This window comes from Lithobates pipiens, unplaced genomic scaffold (genome assembly GCF_037356315.1).
Source record: "Lithobates pipiens isolate NorthernLeopardFrog02 unplaced genomic scaffold, aLitPip1_a1.2 Scaffold_13, whole genome shotgun sequence".
In the NCBI taxonomy this organism is placed as follows: Eukaryota; Metazoa; Chordata; class Amphibia; order Anura; family Ranidae; genus Lithobates; species Lithobates pipiens.
The window spans coordinates 205,278,588-205,299,485 of NW_027507718.1; the positions used below are offsets into that span (position 1 = coordinate 205,278,588).

The window sequence follows — 20,898 nt, forward strand, 5'->3', positions numbered from 1 at the left end:
GATGTGATGGCCACTAGAAAGACCACTTTCTGGGAAAGAGTCAACAGGGGAATCTCCATGATGTTTTCAAACAGCGGTTTTTGAAGCGCCGACAACACCAAGTTCAAATCCCATGGGGGTAACGGTGGGCGCACCGAAGGGACAACATATTGTACCCCCTGAACGAAGGTACTCATTAAGGAGTGCGATGCCAGGGGTCATTGAAAAAAAGACAGCCAAAGCTGAGATTTGCCCCTTGATGGTGCTCAATGCCAATCTCTGGTCTACTCCTTTCTGGAGAAACAGCAGGATCCTTGCTATGGAAAAGGAACGCGGATGCCACCCTTTCTCCTCACACATGGAGATGTAGGCCTTCCAGGTACAATGGTATATCGTCAGAGAAGAAGATTTCCATGCCCTCAACATAGTTGGAATCACTGAGTCCGACAGACCCTGGTTCCTCAACACCTGTCTCTCAATAGCCATGCCGTTAAAGCCAGCGATGGTAAAGCAGGATGAAAGATTGGACCTTGAGCTAGGAGGTCCTCTCGCAACGGCAGTCGCCAGGGAGTGTCTGCCACCAGACGCATCAGGTCTGCGTACCAGGGTCACTGAGGCCAATCTGGGGCAGCCAGGATTACTGGAATCCCCCCGGCTTCCACTCTGCAAAGCAGACGTGGCAACAGTTTCAGTGGAGGAAAGGCGTAGATCAGCTGGTACTGATCCCACGGAGCCACCAGCGTGTCTGACGCGTCTGCCCACGGATCTCTTGTCCTGGAACTTCTGATTGAGACAGGAGGCCAATAGATCCACATCTGGTGTGCCCCACTTCAGGCACAGCAGCCTGAATATCTCCGGATGCAATGCCCATTCTCCTGGGTCCAGCATCTGTCGGCTCAGATAGTCCGCCTGCCAATTTTCCACCCCCGGGATGTAAATGGCCGACAAGGCTGGTACGTGTTGTTCTGCCCACCGAAATATGTGAGCGACCTCCCGAGCAGCAGCTGAGCTCCTTGTTCCCCCTTGGTGATTTATGTACGCCACAGCATTGGCGTTGTCCGACTGTACCCTGATCGGACGCCCTTGAAGACTCATCGACCAAGTGTGGAGGCACAGCCTGATCGCTCTTAATTCGAGCAAATTGATCGGCAACTCGGATTCTTCCATCGACCAGAGGCCCTGAGCCGACTGAATCCCCATCACTCCACCCCAGCCGGATAGACTGGTGTCCGTAGTGATCACCTTCCAATTCAGAGGAAGGAACGATTTTCTGGACTGAATCACCGGGGACCTCAACCACCAGATCGATCAGGGAGTTACTTTTGGGTGGCTGACCTGGATCTGTCAATCCAGGGACAACTGAGATTTGTCCCATTTCAACAAGATCTCCTTCTGCAGCACTCTGGTGTGGAACTGGGCTAAGGGTACTGCCACGAAGGAGCCTACCATGAGTCCCAGTACTCGCATGCAAAACCGGAGCGACGACCACTTGCGGTTCATCAGCAGTTTCACTGCGGACCTGAGAGTCTGCAATTTGTCTGAGGGGAGGAAAAACTCTCGCTTCCCTGGAGTCCAACAGTAAACCTAGGTACTCCAGACGCTGGGTCGGCACAATCACTGACTTCTTTAGGTTCAACAGCCACCCAAATTCTTGCAGGGTCTGCATGGTGATCGCCACATCCTCCTCTAATTCTGAGGCGGAAGATGCTCTCAGGAGGCGATCGTCCAGGTAGCCCATGACCACGATCCCACGTTGTCTCAGCAATGCCAATACTGGGATCCTTGAATGCAGGAGTCCCCTCAACCACGATCGTGGTTACTTTTTTTAACCTGGATACTGGGGGAGGGGACCACAACCTGAAATTTAGGTGAACGTGCTGGCTTGCGGGGCCCAAAGGGAGCCGGTACATCAGCAGATGGATCTGCTGGCTCCTGAATCTTCAGGGTATCACGCACAGCTGTAATAAGTGCTCCAACTAGCACTTTATCACGCACGGACCCGGACGGGGACTCATCCTTACTGTCCAAACGGTCCTGGTCAACGTCATCTGACAAGACAGAACAGGGGGTCACCGGCCTCAGCAGGACCCGACTCTACGTCAGTGCTCTCCCTTGGGGGGGCGCGGACAAGGGCCGCTTTTTAGCACCTTTCTTCCCATGTACCGCCTCTAGGAAACAAACAAATTGAGGACCACCGTAAGGGTGTCCATAGGGACCACACAGTCCGCAGGTGACCCGGTTGCAATTGCCTGGATTTTGGGGGAAGAAACACCAGTTTCTGAAGCCATGCTGACCCTACCCTGTCTGCCACCCGAAGGGGACTTAGGGCAGTGACAGTCCTACCCTCCTGCTGCCGCTGGCTGGGGGGCTCTAACCCACTGGACTCACCACCCTGGGCCGTTCTGCACTGTATTACCGCAATGCCTGATGATCCCCAGCGCTCCCAGATGCAGAGATAGCAAAAAACTGTGTTGGTGACCGGCCGGTCACACAATCGGTGAACGATCTGTGGGCAAACACACGTGTTCAGAACACAGGATAACCTTCCCAGCGCCCTGTGATGACCAAACAGGAAGCAGAGGGCACGGGCAGCTGCTAGAGCACAAAAAAATGCCCGCCGGTGTTCTCCATAGGGAATCACCAGGAAAATGGCTGCAAGAAGCCAGTCTGACCCTTGCCCATAATTAAAATGGCCGCTGAACAGCGCTATGAGGGACTAGAGAGAACATGTGGAAGGCACAGCGCTGCACCAACACAGGGACATGACTACACAGGCATCCAGCGGGACTAAGCTGCAAGACCCAGGCACCCAGCACAGCTAAAACCCCCCAGGTCAGGGCACAGGCAGGCGTACACACACCACTGCTGAGCACATGTACAGCCCCCCCCGCCATGAGGGGGGGGGGGGGGGGGAGTTAGGGACAGGGGGGAGAAGAGAGGGGGCCCCCCCCCTAATCGACCTCCCAGGGAATGCCCAGCTGCTCCACCCTGTCAGGCAGGGAGAGCTGTACTTACCAGTCCTGAAGCTGGGAGACATTCCATGGTAGTCGGCTCCCGATCAGTACAGGGAAGACTACTGGCCTCGGCATACTGTGACACAGACACCGGTAGCCCGGTCATATGTACGCCCCGGAGCATAAAGCTCACCGACCACCTCTGGAGCCGAGGTATGTTGTGGCCTGCCGAGCCTTAGCTGCAACCGGCACATGCTCGATGGCCGGACTGGGGAGACTACAAAGCATAAGTGAACCAGCCTGTCACCCAGCGGGCTGTTGATAGAAGATCACAGGATCATTCATCTTGCGTAAAAATCCAAGCTTCTGCGCCAAAAAAAACAAAACAAGGACCTATGGGTCCGCAGGGTTCCTAGGTCTTATCTCCTCACTAGGCAAGAAAAAACAGAGTTCTGTTAGAGCAGGCTGTGGGGTTGTAGCCTAGGGACCACCTCCTGGGCGGAACTAAAAGGTCTGAAGTTTTGTATTACAACTTGCCTAGTAATCTCCAGTGATAGGGCTGACAACCCATTTTGTTACAGAGAGGAGCTGTGTCGGTCGGTGAATATAACAGAAAGTACAATTTTGGTCACAGCTGACCAGAGCAACCTTCCACGTTTGCTGTGTCCCACACATGGCTACTCGCAAACAGGGCTTCTTATGACTTTATTCTTGCCAGAAAGCTGGTAAGGGTCAGTCGGGATCTGCCAGGTCCCTGGACTGACACCAGGCTCAGCCTCTCAGTGAGCTGGATCTGGCTGCTTCAGGGCAGAGCGGTGACTGACCCTAACCAGCTTTCTGAGCTGTCAGAACCGAGCGATCGGTGGTGTTTGACCGCTCGGTTCTCAGTGTAGAGGCACCGGGAAGAGATAAAGCATCGGACCAATGCTGCATCCAGCTAGTTGAGTATGATACGGGATAAAAACCCAATACCATACTTCTCTTAACCACAAAAAAAATAAATAAAAAAAAACTTTATCCCTGACCTGTCTGATGCCGTTTGTTCATTAACCACTTACCGACCAGCGCACGACGATGTACGTCCTATTTTTGAAGAGGGATATCTCGGTAACGGCAGCAGCTGCTGCCACAACTGAGATATCTATCTCTTCAGGCGCCGGTCAGCCGTACGATAATGGTGGTCTCCGCGGCAGATTTGCCACGAGATCACCGCCATCGGCGGCAGGAGAGGTGCCACCCCCCGCCGCTTACCGGAGCCGTCGGTAGCGGCGGAGGCAATCGGGTCCTTTCGCTAGCTGGGTATGGAGACGAGTGAGGCTAAGATGGCCCCCACTCTTCTCTATACCATAAGAGGGCAGAAGCGACATCAAAACGTCACTTCCGCCCATACCTCTTAAAAGGTATATTTTTTTTTTTTAAATGTCTTTTTTGTTGCCTTTTAGTCCAAATATGAGATCTGAGGACTTTTTGACCCCAAATCTCATATTTAAGAGGTCCTGTCATGCTTTTTTCTATTACAAGGGATGTTCACATTCCTTGTAATAGGAATAAAAGTGATCCATTTTTTTTTTTTTAAACAGTGTAAAAATAAATAAAATCAATTAAAATAAGAAAAAAAAAAAGGTTTTTAAAAACACCCCGTCACGACGAGCTTGCACATACACGAGTAGCGCCCGCATATGAAAACGGTGGTCAAACCACACATGTGAGGTATCGCCGCGATCGGTAGAGCGAGAGCAATAATTCTAGCCATAGACCTCCTCTGTTATGCAAAAAATGCAACCTGTAGAATTTTTAAAATGTCGATTATGGAGATTTCTGAGGCTAAAAGTTTGACGCCATTCCACTAGCGGGCGCAATTTTGAAGCGTGACATGTTGGGTATCAATTTACTCGGCGTACCATAATCTTTCACAATATAAAAAAAAGTTGGGCTAATTTTTACTGCTGTCTTATTTTTTTATTCAAAAAAGTGCATTTTTTCCAAAAAAAGTGTGCTTGTAAGACCGCTGCGCAAATACGGTGTGAAAAAGTATTTCATTGACCGCCATTTTATTCTCTAGGGTGTTAGAAAAAAAATATATATAAAATGTTTAGGGGTTCCAAGTAGTTTTCTAGCAAAAAAATAAACTGTTTTAAACATGTAAACACCAAATCTGAAAAAGAGGCCTGGTCCTTAAGTGGTTAAGGTTCTCTGACAAACCTGAGGGCTTCACATAACAGCTGTAATTATACTGAAATTAAATTACACACAGATAGACTCTGAACTAATTAGGTGACTTCTGAAGACAATTGGTTCCACTAGATTTTAGATGGGTATCAGTAAAGGGAGCTGAACACAAATTCTTGTAAAAAAAATTTTTGAACCATTTAGCATTTTCCTTCCCTTGACAATTACCGTATTTATCGGTGTATAACAAACTTTTTTCCCCTTAAAATCAGGGGAAAATTGTGGGTGTGCGCTATATGCCGATCCCCAGCCGATTGTGAGCCTCTGGGCAGCTTTTGGCCATTCTCAGCAGCCGAAAAACACAGGGCATCTGGCTCTGCATCTTGGCAGCGCCAGTTTTAAATGGCAAAGCTGAAAATGACACTGACAAGGCTGCAATGATGGGCAAGGCTGCATTGATGGGCATTTAAATGTAAGTTTTTTTTTTCCCCTTAAACGTCCCTCCTAAACTTGGGTTGTGTGTTATAGGCTGATAAATGCCGCTTAGTATTAGTCTATCACATAAAATAGTTACATTTTTGGTTGTAACATGACAAAATGTGGAAATTTTCAAGGCACTGTAGGTACAAAGTCAAAGGGTGGAAAAGTTCTTATGCAATGCTGCCTTATTGATATTTTAAACGCCAGCCCTGCAAGATCATTGTCTCAGTTTGGACAAATAAGACTTCAATCATGCAAGAGAACATGCGGTATAGTGATGCATTAGTGTTTCACAAAAGGACCATTTAAAATAAAAAAACCACGAAAAGTTAACAGCTTATATATAATTTTATTAAAATATATTGAGTGTGCGCAACATGCTTGTCAATCTATACTTTTTTATTGGCTGAATAAAAAGAAACAGCATATCCATCTGCAAAAGATAAAAAGTACAATTACTTAGTACAAGTCCTAAAACTTCATTACAGTTAAAGCATTACTAAACCCAAAAAAAATAAAAAAAGTGTAATATTGCAGTTTAACCCATCCTTAAATGATATGACTGCATTAGTGTCCCCCCCCCCCGCGAGATAGGGCTCAAGTTATTAGGAGGGCTGCTTAAGACAGGCTTTTCATTTTAATGCATAGAATGCATTAAGATAAACCTAATGCCTTAACCTCTTTAAAGCTGAAGTCCAGCTAACACTTTTTAGGCCCCTTTCACACTGCCGTGACTTTATCCTCAGAATTTTACTGCAATTTCACAGAATGCCTGCGTAAACTTGAGGTATCTGGACCTCAAATCGCATCAAAGTCAAACCAAAGTAGTACAGGGACTACTTTGAAGTCAGTGCAACTTGAAGTCGCAGATATGAACGTTATGGGTATGGACTTGTCATGCGACTGATATCCAAAGTCGCAGGAAAAGTCACACAAGTGTGAAAGGGGCCTTAAGCAGGTTTTTCTTTGGGATAAAGGATTTACATAACTGAAAAAGCTAACCCTAGTAAGCACCCGTCAGTATTTTATTCTTAACCTGTCACTTTTGCTAGACAGCTTGGTCTATTAAGGAGAGGGGGAGATACTAAAAATAAAATTACTAGCTAGATCAACAGGTATTTAATGGAAAAAAAAAAAAAAAAAAAGGAAACGAATGCATCCACATCAATGCATTGGTAGACAGAAATATAATAAACTTGACACAGTGTGGCTCACATTTGTTCGGCTTTGAAGAACACCAAATTACATCAGGAAAAAAAGTCAAGAGATTGTTTAATTATAGAAATAAATGTAGAAAATGTTCCTTTTAATTTAGCATACATGCTTCATTTACTAGAGAATATTGATTTAACAAACATTACCTGGTTATCTAGAAATGTCCATTTCAACTGATCCTACTGGAAAAAAAATAAAAATAAAAAAAATAAAGTGTAAAGGAAAAGTTGGGAAACCTGCAAAGCCAATGTGTATATAATTTGTGTCCTCATCCAAGTTATTGGTAATCACAGGCTATCATGATGTGAACAGCAATAAGTGTTTAATCATTGGACACAAATAAGATCTTAGTGGAAATTTATTTTCTAAGCACCTAGTACAAGTACCTGAATTTCTTTCCAACACCTGCCATACTATAAACCTTATTCAAAAAAACAGGCCGGTGGGAAATATGGACGACTGAATAATGCTGCCTCTGTGCCTTTTCTTCCAAACATCTATTTGTATACAGCCTGCTGTCTTTGGGAGAGCCGTCAACAAGACTTACACAAACTGGTTTTGGGGGGGGGGGGGGGGGGGGGGAGAATAAATAAATAAAAGCACTGCTCCTAGGATAGAACATACACTGACAAAAGAGCTTGCACAATGACGTCACTTGGCTCAGTAAATGTTTATTTAGCCATACAAGCAACACTAAGCCCAAAGGCTGCTGCACAGCTTCTTTGTCAGCGTATCCCTACAGAGCTAGGACGGTGTCCTTAGGCCAACAGCCAAATCTGCTTTGTAGCAGTGGAGGCTTGGAGCAGCGACTCCTGTATGACTCGCAAGGATAGAAATAGGGGGGTTAAAAGACTCAGTTGCCTCATACATGAAGTTAACTAGTCCCAATTATTTTGGACTTGTGTGACTTAACCAAGCAAACCAGATTGGTAAAAAGGGGGGGGGGGGGGAAATCACTCCCAGGACACATTTAACCCCATTCACTGCCAGTGTCATTTAGACAGTAATCAATGCACAAACACAAAATTCGTTTGTAAAAAAAAAGAAAAAAAAAAAAAAGAAATCACACAAATGTGTGGCAAATGTGACAAGAGATCTATGTAACGGAGGTAGTTCTTTGCTCAGCCAGCCTACTTACCAAATCTTTAGAGTGAGCAAGTGCTGAGGCTGTTAACATGATTTCCAGACACCATTTCTGGGAAGCACTTATGTGGAACGTAGCATCCAAAGCAGTCAAAAGCCAGGCTGAGGACAAATCCACTGGAAAGCTGCAATCTAAGAGGCGTAGTTCCAACAGCGATGTAGAGGACAGTCCTGGTTGACAAAATAAATAATTAAAATGTTGTTAGCAAAAAAAAAAAAAAAAAAAAAAAAAAAAAAGAGTGCCATTTTCAGAAATGTAGGGGACACCAAACAAACGCATCTTGCTAATGGGAGGAATTATACTGAGCTAGCCAAAATGTTTGTTTGCTTTATACTGCTACCTGCAGGAATATTGGACACTGGCAAAGGTTTAAGACTTCCTGTGTCTCAGTGGATGAGAAAGTGTTAGTTTGGAATTTCCACGAATCTTTCAGGATGGAAAACATATTCCTACCTCTGGTTTTTACTAGTTTGTGTTCAATTTGGCTTCCGCTTGTGTACCTTGGGTGACAGTTCTTATATTACACCAGGGATGAGAATTTTTTTTTTTTTTTTTTAAGTGAAACTAAAATTCTCCTTTCCTTAGGAAGGCCAAGGAAGCTGCCATCTTAGCCTCTCATCTGCAAGGGACGCCAGCCATTTCATGTTTGGTTGAAAGCACAAGCAAATGCGACAGTTACCATGCACAGCACGTCTTGAATGCAATTTAAAAAAAATGTAATCAATTCAATTTTGCTTTCACCATTTTGACTTGTATCCTATTGGGGGAACCAATCATCTATTGAGTAGCGGTCCTGGAATATTCATGGAAATACTGTTACTTTAAAAAAAAAAAAAAAAAAATGGTGTACAAGTGTCCTTGCACTGGTACTCAGTAAACTCTGGCAACCCCTGGCTAAAAGAACCAAGACCAGTGATTGTGAAACTTGGCACTCCAGATGTTTTCAAACTACATTTCCCATGATGCTCAACTACACTGCAAAATTCATGAACATCATGGGAACTGTAGTTCCAAAACATCTGGGGAGCCAAGGTTCACCATCAATGACCTAGACCTACCATACTTTGGGGAACTGGAATTGAAGCGGAAAGGCAGGGCACTTTTATAGTTTTTAGATTTTAAGGAGCGTTTATCAGATCTCAGCTATGCACATATAAAAACAATTTAATCTTGGGACACCTGAACCACTCAGAAACAGCCTCTAATTTTCAACATCTGCTGTACATCAGAAGGCAAGATCATCATTGCTCAGGTAGAACAAAACCTGGATTAAATGATTAACAACAATGCTTCCTTACCTGCTTAACTACTGGAATCTTCCCTTCTGGCATGCAGATTACATATATGCACCTGATATATATAAAAAAAAAAGGTTAATGCTGGCTTAACACTGCATTCCAATAATGCACATTATATTCTTTGGTGTACTGCAGAGTCATTAGACACTTCAATACCACAGCTGAAAGACTGTTACAACACTGCCACCCAGTTCTGGGAGGATGTCCATGGATGGGGGGAGAGGGAGAGGACATTTTACAGATTTAAGCACTTTTGTTTAGCTAATAGAAAGCTCTAGGGAGAGGAGACCGAGGAAATTAGGGGCAGAGAGCTGCTGTTCGAGCAGAAAACAAGCGACAAAACGCTTGTAAAAACGCTCAAGTCAGGAGTTTCTATTGGAAGTCTATGGGGCCAGAAATGCTTGCAATCTGCCAAAAAGCAGCTTGTAGTTTGATCGGCAGATGTTTTGCTTCAGGCTACAGAATGCTCATGTGAACAGGGGCAATTGAAATGAATGGGATTTGGATTGAGCATTTTAGAGCTACAAGCAGAAACTCTATAGGCTCCGAATTTACCTAAATATGTCTGAGTTTTGCTGTCCAGAACATGCTAGAGGGGAATTAGAGATGCTGAAGGTATGTGCATATTTTCGTTATACATTTCTCTTTACTTACAAATGTTTAATGCATTGTGCACCCAGATTGTAAAGAATTATGCGCTATCTAAACAGAAATATATAATATTTAAACATGTCCTAAAATAGAATTTGTACTGGAGAGCATGTCCTCAGCCACTTTGGTGCTAATCACAGTTCAGTCATAATGTGAACAGCAGTAAAGGCTCTCATCACAGGACATTCAATGTAATGCCTTGCAGCTTCCCAGTTTTTGTATGCGGTGGCTGCAAAAAATAAAAAAACGCAGGCGCCCCATTCTAAGGACTGGTAATGTGCAATACTTTACATTTATGTTCATAGGTTTAGATACTTTTCAAACAAGGAGAGAAAAGCCTGCTTATGTCTTTGTGACCTACCTGCTTATCCCCCTTCTACAAATAAGCAGAATACATTCAGATCCATCATGGAGGCTTGTGTCGTTCAAACAACTTTCTTCCAAATAATAAATGCATTATGCAAGTAGACTGTATTACACTAGATGACATCTGAAAAAATAAAAATAAAAAATAAAAGTTACGCCATTATGTTTATAAAGAAAACATTCGTTTTTAAATAAAGTTCCAACATCCTCATATCAAAAAACAATTATAATCACAGCACTCATAATGTGAACAGCAGTGATGAGTTTTAATCATTGGATGTGGAATTAGAGAGGAAAGCAAAATTATGACATATTACTTAGCCAGCCACTTTAAATATTAATTGAATTGCAGGATGGAGAATCTTAACCACCTCAATACTGGGCACTTACACCACCCTCCTGCCCAGGCCATTGTTCAGCACTGTCACATTTTGAATGACAATTGCTCGGTCATGCTATACTGTATGTGAAATTTGTATCATTTTCTTCACACAAATAGAGCTGTTTTGGTGGTAATCACTGTTAACCCTTTAAATGTGCTCTACCAAACGGTGGAGCAGAATGTTAAAGGGTTAAATACAAAAAAAATATATAGTTTTATTTTCTGTCAATTTTGTAATCAATTAATTTTTCTCCTACACCGATGAGGCTGCAGTTATGAGAAGGCACTAATAAGCCACACTTACGGGCACTGATGGGCATCACTAATGTGTACTGATTGGTAGCAGTTTTCAGATGCTATTTCTAGCGCTAAATCACCTGAAAAATGCCTCAGTGTGAATGGGGTCTTACTCTGGAAATAGGACCACCATGGTGGGCACTAAAATAGAAGAGGTTGCAGAAACAGGCATCCCTCCTAATTCTCTATAACCAATAAACCAGGGGTCTCGAAACAGCCAGCCCTCCAGCTGTTGCAAAACTACAAGTTCCATCATGCCTCTGCCTGTGGGAGTCATGCTTGCAATTGTCAGCCTTGCAATGCCTCATGGGACTTGTAGTTTTGCAACAGCTGGGAGGGCCACTTTTGAGACCCCTGCAATAAAGCCTTGTGCACACTTGAGCTCCAAATGCCTGTTTTACAGGCGTTGGATTTTCTTTTTTGCCTTTAAATGCTCCTCCACGTTAAGGATGAGCTCCAGTGTGTTCGCACACTCCACGTGCAGGAAGTCGGCGCTGCCCTAATCATAGGCAGAGACATTGCCCTGATGCACGGCTGCAGAGATCGGGAAATGTCTCACTGCCTGTGATTAGGGCAGAGCCTACTTCCTGGCGGGCTCTGCACGTGGCGCGCGCAAACACCACGGAGCTCATCCCTAATGTTAATCTATGTATCCATGTGCAAATAAGTGTTTTTCAAGGAAAAAAAAAAAAGACAAAGAAGCAATCACTTGCGCATTCTAAAGTGGAATGCTTGGGCTGAAAAAACATGCACGTTAATACACTGAGGGCACATATACACTTTCGCATTGCACGAACACGCATTCCCTCTCGCGGCTTTGTCGGAGTGGCTTGCACGCGATTTTGCTTGTAGCATGGGGCCAGTCCAGTCACTTGAATGGGCTGCCCAATGTGCGATAAGTCGCCAGAAAAGAAGCTCCTGCACCTTTTCAAGGACAAGCCTCACGTGATTTTCAGACGCAGTTTGCCGCTCAATCCAGTCACACACCAGAATCATATTTGGAGTGTCATTAAATTATAACAGGACCCAACGGTGCATGACACTGTGACTCCGTCCAAGATGGCGAAATGCAAACGGAGCCCAAGGTCCAGTTTAAATGAATATCCTGGTCAAAAGAATGCATTAAAGCCAAACATGCATAGAAAAAAAATGCAGCTTTTAGTGGAGTTTTTTTTGGCTACATTTCTCATCAAAATAACCTAGCATACGTGTGGCCTAAAGGATTCCTTTTACAAGGATTATTCTGGGACATACTAAGCTCTAACAAGCAGGGCTCTCTGATCCCTCCTGTATTGATTTGTATTGTAACTGTACTGTCTGCCCTCATGTTGTAAAGCGCTGCACAAACTGTTGGCACTATATAAACCCTGTATAATAATAATACTGAAAGGAATGCCCATAGACTTTAACAGGGAGATGGGATGCCCACAGAGAATAATGGAATGCCCACCCTGTTAAAAGGTCTACGAGCATTCTTTGAGTATATCCCATTATTCTTCCTCTGCTCAAGCAGTAAAATAAAGGTTTGGAGTCAGAAGGGCAAGTGTAGAAATGTTGCCCTGGAATATCTGGCACTAATAGTGTAATAAGCTCTAAAAGAAGACAATACACAGCACAAGCCGCACTCACCTCCGCACTCTGCCACTACCCCAGCACAAATGGCCGCACACTCCTTCCGCGCGCACACACACGAGGTTCTACGCTCCGGCTACGTGCTGACGTCCCGTGCGCACCATTCCTAACAGGAAGCAGGAAATACGAATGAGGAAGCGGAAGCGCTGCAGTGATAGGCATTTCCTGAAGCCAAGTCAATGATTGGTGTTGGTTCTGCTGCATATTTGGTATACGTAAATAAAATGTATTCATAGGATCGTGTGCTGTTATCACGAGTTAATATACATAAGGAGCCGACGGCTCGCCTAATGTGACGAAACGCCGGGGGACACGTTGAATATGGGGCCAGTGTAGGGGGGTAGGCAGCATCAGGCCGGTGTGGGCGTGGTCTGGGTTGCCACGTTTGAGTTGGACGTGGAGAGGAGGAGTCAGGGTACAGGAGCCGGGCAGGGAAAGAGGCCGAGAGCCCCATACTATCCTATACATCCCAGGGCTGTGCCAGGGGAGGACAGTGACTGTACCGTGCGCTGTGTTATCATTGTTGCTTGTCGTTTGAGCTCACACTCTATCCTCGCTCTCCATTCATAACGTTATACAGATCTCTGTGCAGTGCTGCTGCCTAATCCAGGAAAGGTGAGTGCTTTGGGGGGATCTGTAGCAGGGCCCCCACCTTCCTCTCCTGACTGTCACTAGCACAGATCAGCTGTCCGGTGCAAGTGTGGGCGCCTGTGGACGGAGCATGTCAGAGGCAGCTGATCTACTATGGACAGAGATATGGCTCTGCTATAGGAGTATTGGGTGCCATCTGGTGCAGTGTGATTGTCAGGTAGAGGGGTGGTACTGACCAGGCAGCCTGGATCAGTGTTGCCAACCGTCAGTAATTTTACTGGCAGCCAGTAAAAACTGATACTTTTCTCCTGACAGTAAATGCCATTGACAGGAAAAGTTTGCCAGTAAAAAATGTATGTGCCACTCGGTGTTGCCAACAGTCAGTAATTTTACTGGCAGCCAGTAAAAAAAATGTCACTTTTCTCCTGCCAGTGACAGGAAAAGTTTGTCAGTAAAATTACCGACGGTTGGCGCAGACATTTTTTACTGGCAAACTTTTCCTGTCACTGGCATTTACTGGGAGGAGAAAAGTAAAAACTGACACTTTTCTCCTGCCAGTGACAGGAAAAGGTTGGCAGTAACAAAAAAATATGTCTGTGCCACTGACGGGAGGGTGGAACTGGCAAAAGAGCGCTTGAGCGCGTAGTGTGATGTCATGGTGCAAGGGAGCCGAGGCAAGCGTCTGGAAGCCCGTCTGTGGGATAGAATCAAGACAAGCCGGGAGAGGGACTGTCAGTGCTGTTTGGACTAGAGTGGCTTGAAGGGACCACCTTGCTTGGAGAGAGACTGTCACTGTGACTTAGGAGGGGACGTGTTGGGTCAGTGATCTGTGCTGCTGCACACTGCTGTCAGCATTACTGTGAGAGTCCATTTAATGTGTGCCCGCCCATTCTAATTTCCCCCCTGTCCCTGAGCTACTTATATTGAAAATAAAACAAGAAATATGTTATTTGCTGTAATATCTATCTTAGATGACATATTGCATACTGTACTTTTTTGTAGCCTAAATACTGAAATTTGCAATTAAAACTAAATTTGTAAGTTTTTGAAAAGCCAGTAAAAACTTGGCTGTGCCAGTAAATTTCAGGTGTCGTGTCAGTAAAATTCAATCTAATTGGTTGGTAACACTTGGCCTGGGTGATCACGCATGTCCTGATGACTGCTCTGTGCCAACATTCAGCTGTGACACCTACATTGCCGCTTCTCTCCTGCTCCATTCATTTCCCACAGAGCTGTCTTCAGTCACTCCATCTCAGAGCTGGCCTGTCACATGGGAACTCTGACCTTTTTGCAGTTGGCTGGGACTCAAAGAATAATCTATTCATGCTTGTAATCAGAGCCTAAGATACTCTACAATTATGTCACTGGTTTCTCTGAACATAACTGACCTGATCTGACACAGACAGGCCTACTTCTGCTTTGTGTGAAAGTACTTTAGAATGTGGGAGATTCATTTCCAATGATGAAACAGTATGCAGGCTTCTTTTTGAAATGACTACTCCCCTGGTAATTTTGCTGCTTTTATGGCTACTTACGTGGTTTCTAATTCACTAGCCTGCCACAAGCTTGTAGGTGAGGTGTTCTGATTTGAAGAGTTTTTTTCACCTTTACAGAAAAAATAATAAAGGTGAACAAACACTATACACCCCCCCCCCCCCCCGGGCCCCACTGTCAGCATACCAGCAGCCAGCCCAGTGAAATCCCCACTTTTCTCCCTCTTTATGCAGCACTTCTGAGATGGACCAGATTGATTCACTTCAATCACAGATTGATGTGATTTATTTACTAAAGCTGGAGAGGACAAAATTAGGCTCACTTCTGCAGAAAAATCAATCAGCTTCCAGGTTTTATTGCAAAGCTTCTTAAACAAGCTGAGGTTAGAAGCTGATTGGTTTCTATGCAGAAGCGAGCCTGATTTTGCACTCTCCAGCTTTAGTAAATAAACCCCATTGTAATGGCGCTGACCAATTAGAATGGATTTGGTCCATCCTGGAACTGCTACACAGAGAAGAACGAGAACAGCAAGGATTTCAAATCCTAGATCACTGGGATGGCTGCATTGGTGCCCTATGCTCAGCAACCACAGAGGTAAGTACAATGGGGGCCAGGGGAATTAGTTCACCTTTAAGTTATTTCTGTAAAGGTGAACTGATGCTTTAAAGTGTATTTAAAGCCAAAACATTTACTTTAGTTCTGTATATAATGGTTAGAAACACTCTCAAGGGTTCTATTGTTGATGCCTTTATCCCATAAGTGAGATTCAATCTCTCCATTTGTTTTGGTGGCACTCCTGATCAGGACTGAATGTGGGTAAGAAACTGAAATTTTGAGCTCTAATCATCCAATGGGGACACATGTTTCTGTGACAGCTGTCCAAGAGAGGATGGCACTTGCATTGGAAAGATATCCTACTATATCCTGTTGTGTCTACAGGGCAAAAGTACCTTAAAAAAGTTTCCTATTCTGACCAAAATGAGAAAAAAAAGTTTTGCTTTAGTTCTAACTTCAAAATATACTCCCCTCAACTTGCCAGAGTTGTGGCGGTTACATTCCTCACTAGCCGCTGTCAACTTTTCCTTGGGTGCTGGGTTTTCGGCTTCTTGATGGGCCAGTGCTCAGCTCTGTGTATTATTGCAAAAGAGACAAATCATGTCTTTTCTGTATTAAGGGTCAGTTCACACTTGGACGACTTGTCAGGCGACTTAGCCACCTGACAAGTAGTGTCCCATTCTGTACAATGGAACCGTTCTAATCTGAGCAACACAAGTCACGCCGACTTAGAAAAATGTTCCTGTACGACTTTGGGGGCAACTTGCATTGACTTCTATACAGAAGTCGTTTTGCAAGTCGCCACAGCGGTCGTGTCCAGGTCCCCTGAGGCAGTCGCGCTGCAAGTCGTGCTGCCATAGTGTGAACCGGACCTAAGGAGCTGCCTGCTGGCAGTTTTCTACAAGATGGGTTTAGTTCTATTGCTGCTGTTGTCCCTGTTTGGACTAAATTGTGCTTTAAACAAGAACGTCACAAAAAATAAGAACCAAACGAGCCAATATAAAGAGGAACTAAACACTCATTTAAAATAGAACTAAACTCTGAGATACTTGGGTAAGCTCCAACGGTCCGATACCCGCAAGCAAGGATGGGCTCAGGCGCATTTGCAGCTTCACATGCCCGATCCAGCCAGGAAGCTTACACTGTGCAGCGCACAGGTAGTGAGATATTTCCCGTTCCGTGGCTACACAGTGTAAGCTTCCTAGTAGCATCAGGCATGTGGAGCTGTGAGCACGCCTGAGCCCATCCTTACCCACAAGGTCCCTTTCTGGCATCTTCTACCCAGCTTCTTCTAGGCCAGTGATTCTCAACTTGGGGGTCGAATGATGATTTGCCAGGGGTCACCGAATCCTGGGCTGTTCCTGAAGCCCACACCGCTCTCCCAGCCTTTGTGCGGCCACCCAGCTGGGCTTTTCCTGGAGCCCGTGGCTACCCACTCAGTTCACGGCATGGCTGGGGGGGGGGTTCAGAAACTAGAGGTCAGCTAACTGGTGAGGAATATGAAATGGAAGGGGCTGGAGGAGACCCTATCTCCTGATTTTGGCATAAGTGTCACTGCTACAAGACACCACAAAGTCGGAGAGACTGTGAGTAACACTACCTGTGATTATAGTTGCATGACCTTGATTAAGAGCATCTAAGTTGGCTGATCAGCACTCCCCCCAGCATGGCCACTCATCCCAACTCCCCGCCAGCACTGCCACTAGAGTTGCTACCTCATCCCTTTAAACCCAAACACATATTAATTAAACAGGTCTGTGGCTGATTAAGATGGTAATTAAACTCACTTGTTGCCTTATCAGCATTTAATTAGCCTCAGAACCTGTGTAATTCATATGTGTTCGGGTTTCAAGGGATGAGGTGGCAACCCTAACTGGCACTCATCCCAACTCCCCGCCAGCACTGCCACTCATCCCATTCCCCCCCCCCCCCCCCCGTCCACCAAGGATTAAGACAGTGCTCGACAAAACCCGGTCGCCAGGTCGCATTGGCGACTAGAATCAGCGACCTTGCGCCTGGGGCAGCATAGCTGGGGGTATCCCGTCTCCGTGGACCCCCCCCCGCGCGATCGCGTTGGGCCGCGCCGCAGGCGGCCGGTAATTGAGCCCCCGGCTTTGAGGCCTTCTGTGATCCTATGGTTCCTTCTGGAATCTGGCGCCCTCTTGTGGTGGCCGTTGGAATTACAACCAACAATGCTAATGGGCCAGTCTTTCTCCATCCCTTTACTTAGAACCCCTAAACAAAACAAAAAAAAAATATATATATATATATATGTATGTATGTATGTGTATATATATATATATATATATATATATATATATATTTTTTTTTTTTATTATTTATTCTAACACCCTAGAGAGTAAAATGGTGGTCATTGCAATACTGTCTGTCACACCATATTTGCACAGCGGACTTACAAGCGCACTTTTTTGGGGGAAAATTTTTTTATTTAATAAAAAAAAAAAAGACAACAGTAAAGTTAGCCCAATTTTTTTTTTTTTATATTGTGAAAGATAATGTTACGCCGAGTAAATCGATACCCAACGTGTCACGCTTCAAAATTGCGCCCGCTCATGGAATGGCGACAAACTTTTACCCTTTAAAATCTCCATAGGCGACGTTTAAAAAATTCTTCAGGTTGCACGTTTTGAGTTACAGAGGAGGTCTGGGGCTAGAATTATTGCTCTTACTCTACCGATCGCAGCGATACCTCACATGTGTGGTTTGAACACCGCTTTCATATATGCGTTCGCTTCTGCACGCAAGCTTGGCAAGACAGGGCGCATTTAAAACAATTTTTTTTTCTTATTTTAACTTTTATTTTTATTTTTTTCACTGTTCTTTTAAAAAAAAAAAAAATGTGTGTCACTTTTATTCCTATTACAAGGAATGTAAAAATCCCTTGTAATAGAAAAAAGCATGACAGGTCCTCTTTTATATATGAGATCTGGGGTCAGAGAGACCTCACATCTCATATTTACACTAAAATGCAATTTAAAAATGTCCCTCTAAGAGCTATGGGCAATGACTTGGAGACAGGTGGGGGGCTGGGGGCTATCTTCCCCTCACTCGTCTCCATGTCAGGCCAGGGACAGGTCCAGATCGCCGTCACGGACCTGGCTCCTAACTTTTTTAGCTGGCTCCTAGATTCCAAGCAAATTTGTCAACCCCTGGATTAAGAGAAGGAATAAAAATAGAGAACACATGGAAGGGAAAGGAAAAGAGAGGGAGTTTACAATCTATGATCCCTAACTCACATTCATACATAAACACCAAACAACTACCAGCATGCCTTTGGAGGGTGGGAGGAAACCGGAGTACCCGGAGGAAACCCACGCAGGCACAGAACATGCAAACTCTAGGCAGGTAGTGTTGTGGCTTTATGCCTCTTCTGCATTTTTTTTTTGTCTATTTACTGATTCAGAGTGACAAAAGTATAGAGAAGATATGAGTCCCCAACACAGTGGCCTGAGTGCCTGTCCCTTCTCTCTCCTACCCATTCACAGAAAGTTTTGGATTTTGTGAATACATTCACTGAATGCAAAGTGTTCTGTAATTGGGCAAGGGGAGAGGAGGGTTGGGCAGTGCAGCTGCAAAAGATGCCAGTTCTGCTGTGTAGGACATTGGGAGCTGGGGTGACAGAGCACTGGAAGCATAGAAATAGCTATACAATTTAGTGCTCAGTAAACAGTGAGTTGTAAAAAATAAACTAAAAGAACTCCAGGAGGTGGCACATACCTCATTGTACTTACCTCCTTGTGTGCCAGCATATCTTAACAGCGTGTTGTTTTTCCTGAAGTTCTCCTTTAACTGACAATCATTGACCTACAAGCTCTCAAATCAGAGACAGCCAGGCAATGACATTTTCATAAGACTTTTGTACAAGCATTTTCTTGGCATCAAAGCTGCTTTTCTTACCATACAAGTCAGCGTGATTGAAGAAGCAGCTTAAAGGAATTCAGAATTCTAAACACAAGTTGAGTGCCCCTGAAAGTATGCTGTATTTGCACAGCTACACAAGTAGTAGGGAGGTCTGCAGTGGGAGTCTACAAATATCCTCTGCAAATCATTGTTTACTTTCTACCACACCATAAAATTGCGGGCACAGGAAGCGTGTTGTAAGAGAAACGTGGAGATGGCCATTGATGACCTCTCTTTATAAATCTACTAGTTTGACCCTCTTGGTGCAGAACTGTGACTTGGAATTACCATGCAAATAATGACTATGGTTCATGATCTGTTTACCTGTTCAGGGTCAGTGACTCAGAAATGATCTAAAGTGGAACTAAACCTACAGATTTAAGAGTTTTTCCAAAACAGTTACCTTTAAGGCATGCTGTGAATAATAAGTGTCACAGCTGCTTGTGCACTCAAATGAACTGTCAACACATTAAATGGCTGGTGTCGAAACTGATCACATGCAGCACCATGGCAACTAGATCAAACGGAAGCTAAGGTGGCAGCTTTGTTGGCTGTAAAGAATAGGAGGGGTTAGTTCCTCTTTAATTCAGAGTATTAGTATGACAACCAGGTAATTGGAATCTTTAGAAGAATGCCAGCAAGGGCAACCTCCATATTTGAGGGCATGGCAGGTTTACATCAACACCTGATTGAACTTTGAGCTTAAACCCTGGTTCATACCGGTGCAGCTTTGAAATCATGCTACTTTAGTGCAATATCGAAGCCGCACATGAGTGCAATTTGGACTGCTGATTTAATTGCTTGCGACTTCATTTAAGAGAAGTCTATGCAGGTCATAATAAAATTGGTAATGAGTAGTGCAGGGACCTTTTCCATAATCGCTGTAACATGAGTCGTGGCGATATTAACGTTTCCATTGTCGGCAATGGGATGTGATTTGGAACTTCCAAATTGCATGAAAAGTTGCATTGGTGTGAGCAGGGACTTAGCCTAGGTTTCCACTATTGCAACCTGAAAGTCGTGTGATTTTGCAGCGATTTTGATGCGACTTGAAGCAATGCCTGTGTATTCTTGAGGTCTATGGACCTCAAGTTTCATCAATGTGGGACCAAAGTAGTGAAGGGAGTACTTTGAAGTTGCTGCGACTTGAAGTTGCACAGATATGAATGGTACTCATTAGAAATCATGGGGTATGACTTGTCATGTGACTTTGCAGTCCCAAGTTGCATGACAAGTTGCACAAGAGGAAACGTAGCCGTAATCAACTACGTACATTTTAAGTGTGTCAGAACAAAAGCAGCCACAGTCCAAGTAGAAAGCCTGGCCACTGCAGCATGCAACCCTTTCTCTCTGTCAAGAAAGCAGTAATGTTCTGCAGAAGTCCAAAATACACCCCAATGCTGAGTCAGGGCTATAGTGCTTCAATAGGCATAGATCATGCTTCTGCTGGTTGTAAAGTTCTGGCTCTGACGAAGTAGGAAGTGGTGGGCCTCTGCAGAGAGACCACTGCTTCCAAACAGTCCTTCTCTACTTTATGCTGGAAAGGGACAAGCTTTTTTTTTTATTTTGTCTGTGGCTTCTTTCTAAAGAAATCAAACTGTAGGGGCCCATTTACAGCTTTGGCTTGTGATTACACACAGCAAAGCATGTTGCATGGATTGAAGTGCCAATCATTTTGAGTGCTGCACTCCCCAAATGCATAATAGTGCATTGTGTTTCAAAATTTAGGTCATGCCTGATTTTTAGAATGTTCTGCCAAAGTGCCAATAT

At 44.6% G+C, this 20,898-nt stretch overlaps 1 protein-coding gene and 1 long non-coding RNA gene across 12 annotated transcripts in view; one reads left to right on the plus strand and one right to left on the minus strand.

The window, feature by feature from the left end:
* Positions 1-5,911: 5,911 nt before the first annotated feature.
* LOC143974597 (uncharacterized) lies at positions 5,912-12,695 on the minus strand. Its single transcript, XR_013272250.1, has 6 exons — positions 12,565-12,695; positions 10,252-10,380; positions 9,240-9,291; positions 7,936-8,111; positions 6,944-6,979; positions 5,912-6,015 (listed from the first exon to the last, which is right to left on the minus strand). It is a non-coding gene; the product is annotated as an uncharacterized LOC143974597 (long non-coding RNA).
* A 260-nt stretch (positions 12,696-12,955) lies between these two features.
* SEC31A (SEC31 homolog A, COPII component) overlaps positions 12,956-20,898 on the plus strand; it is a 92,935-nt gene continuing 84,992 nt past the window's right edge. For 5 of the 11 annotated variants that reach the window (XM_077476146.1, XM_077476148.1, XM_077476147.1 and 2 more), the window contains exon 1: positions 12,959-13,182. The gene's annotated coding sequence lies outside the window, so the exon portion shown is untranslated. Of the gene's footprint in view, positions 13,183-20,898 lie in introns of all 11 variants that reach the window. The other 6 variants (XM_077476153.1, XM_077476155.1, XM_077476154.1 and 3 more) reach the window with 3 other exon arrangements.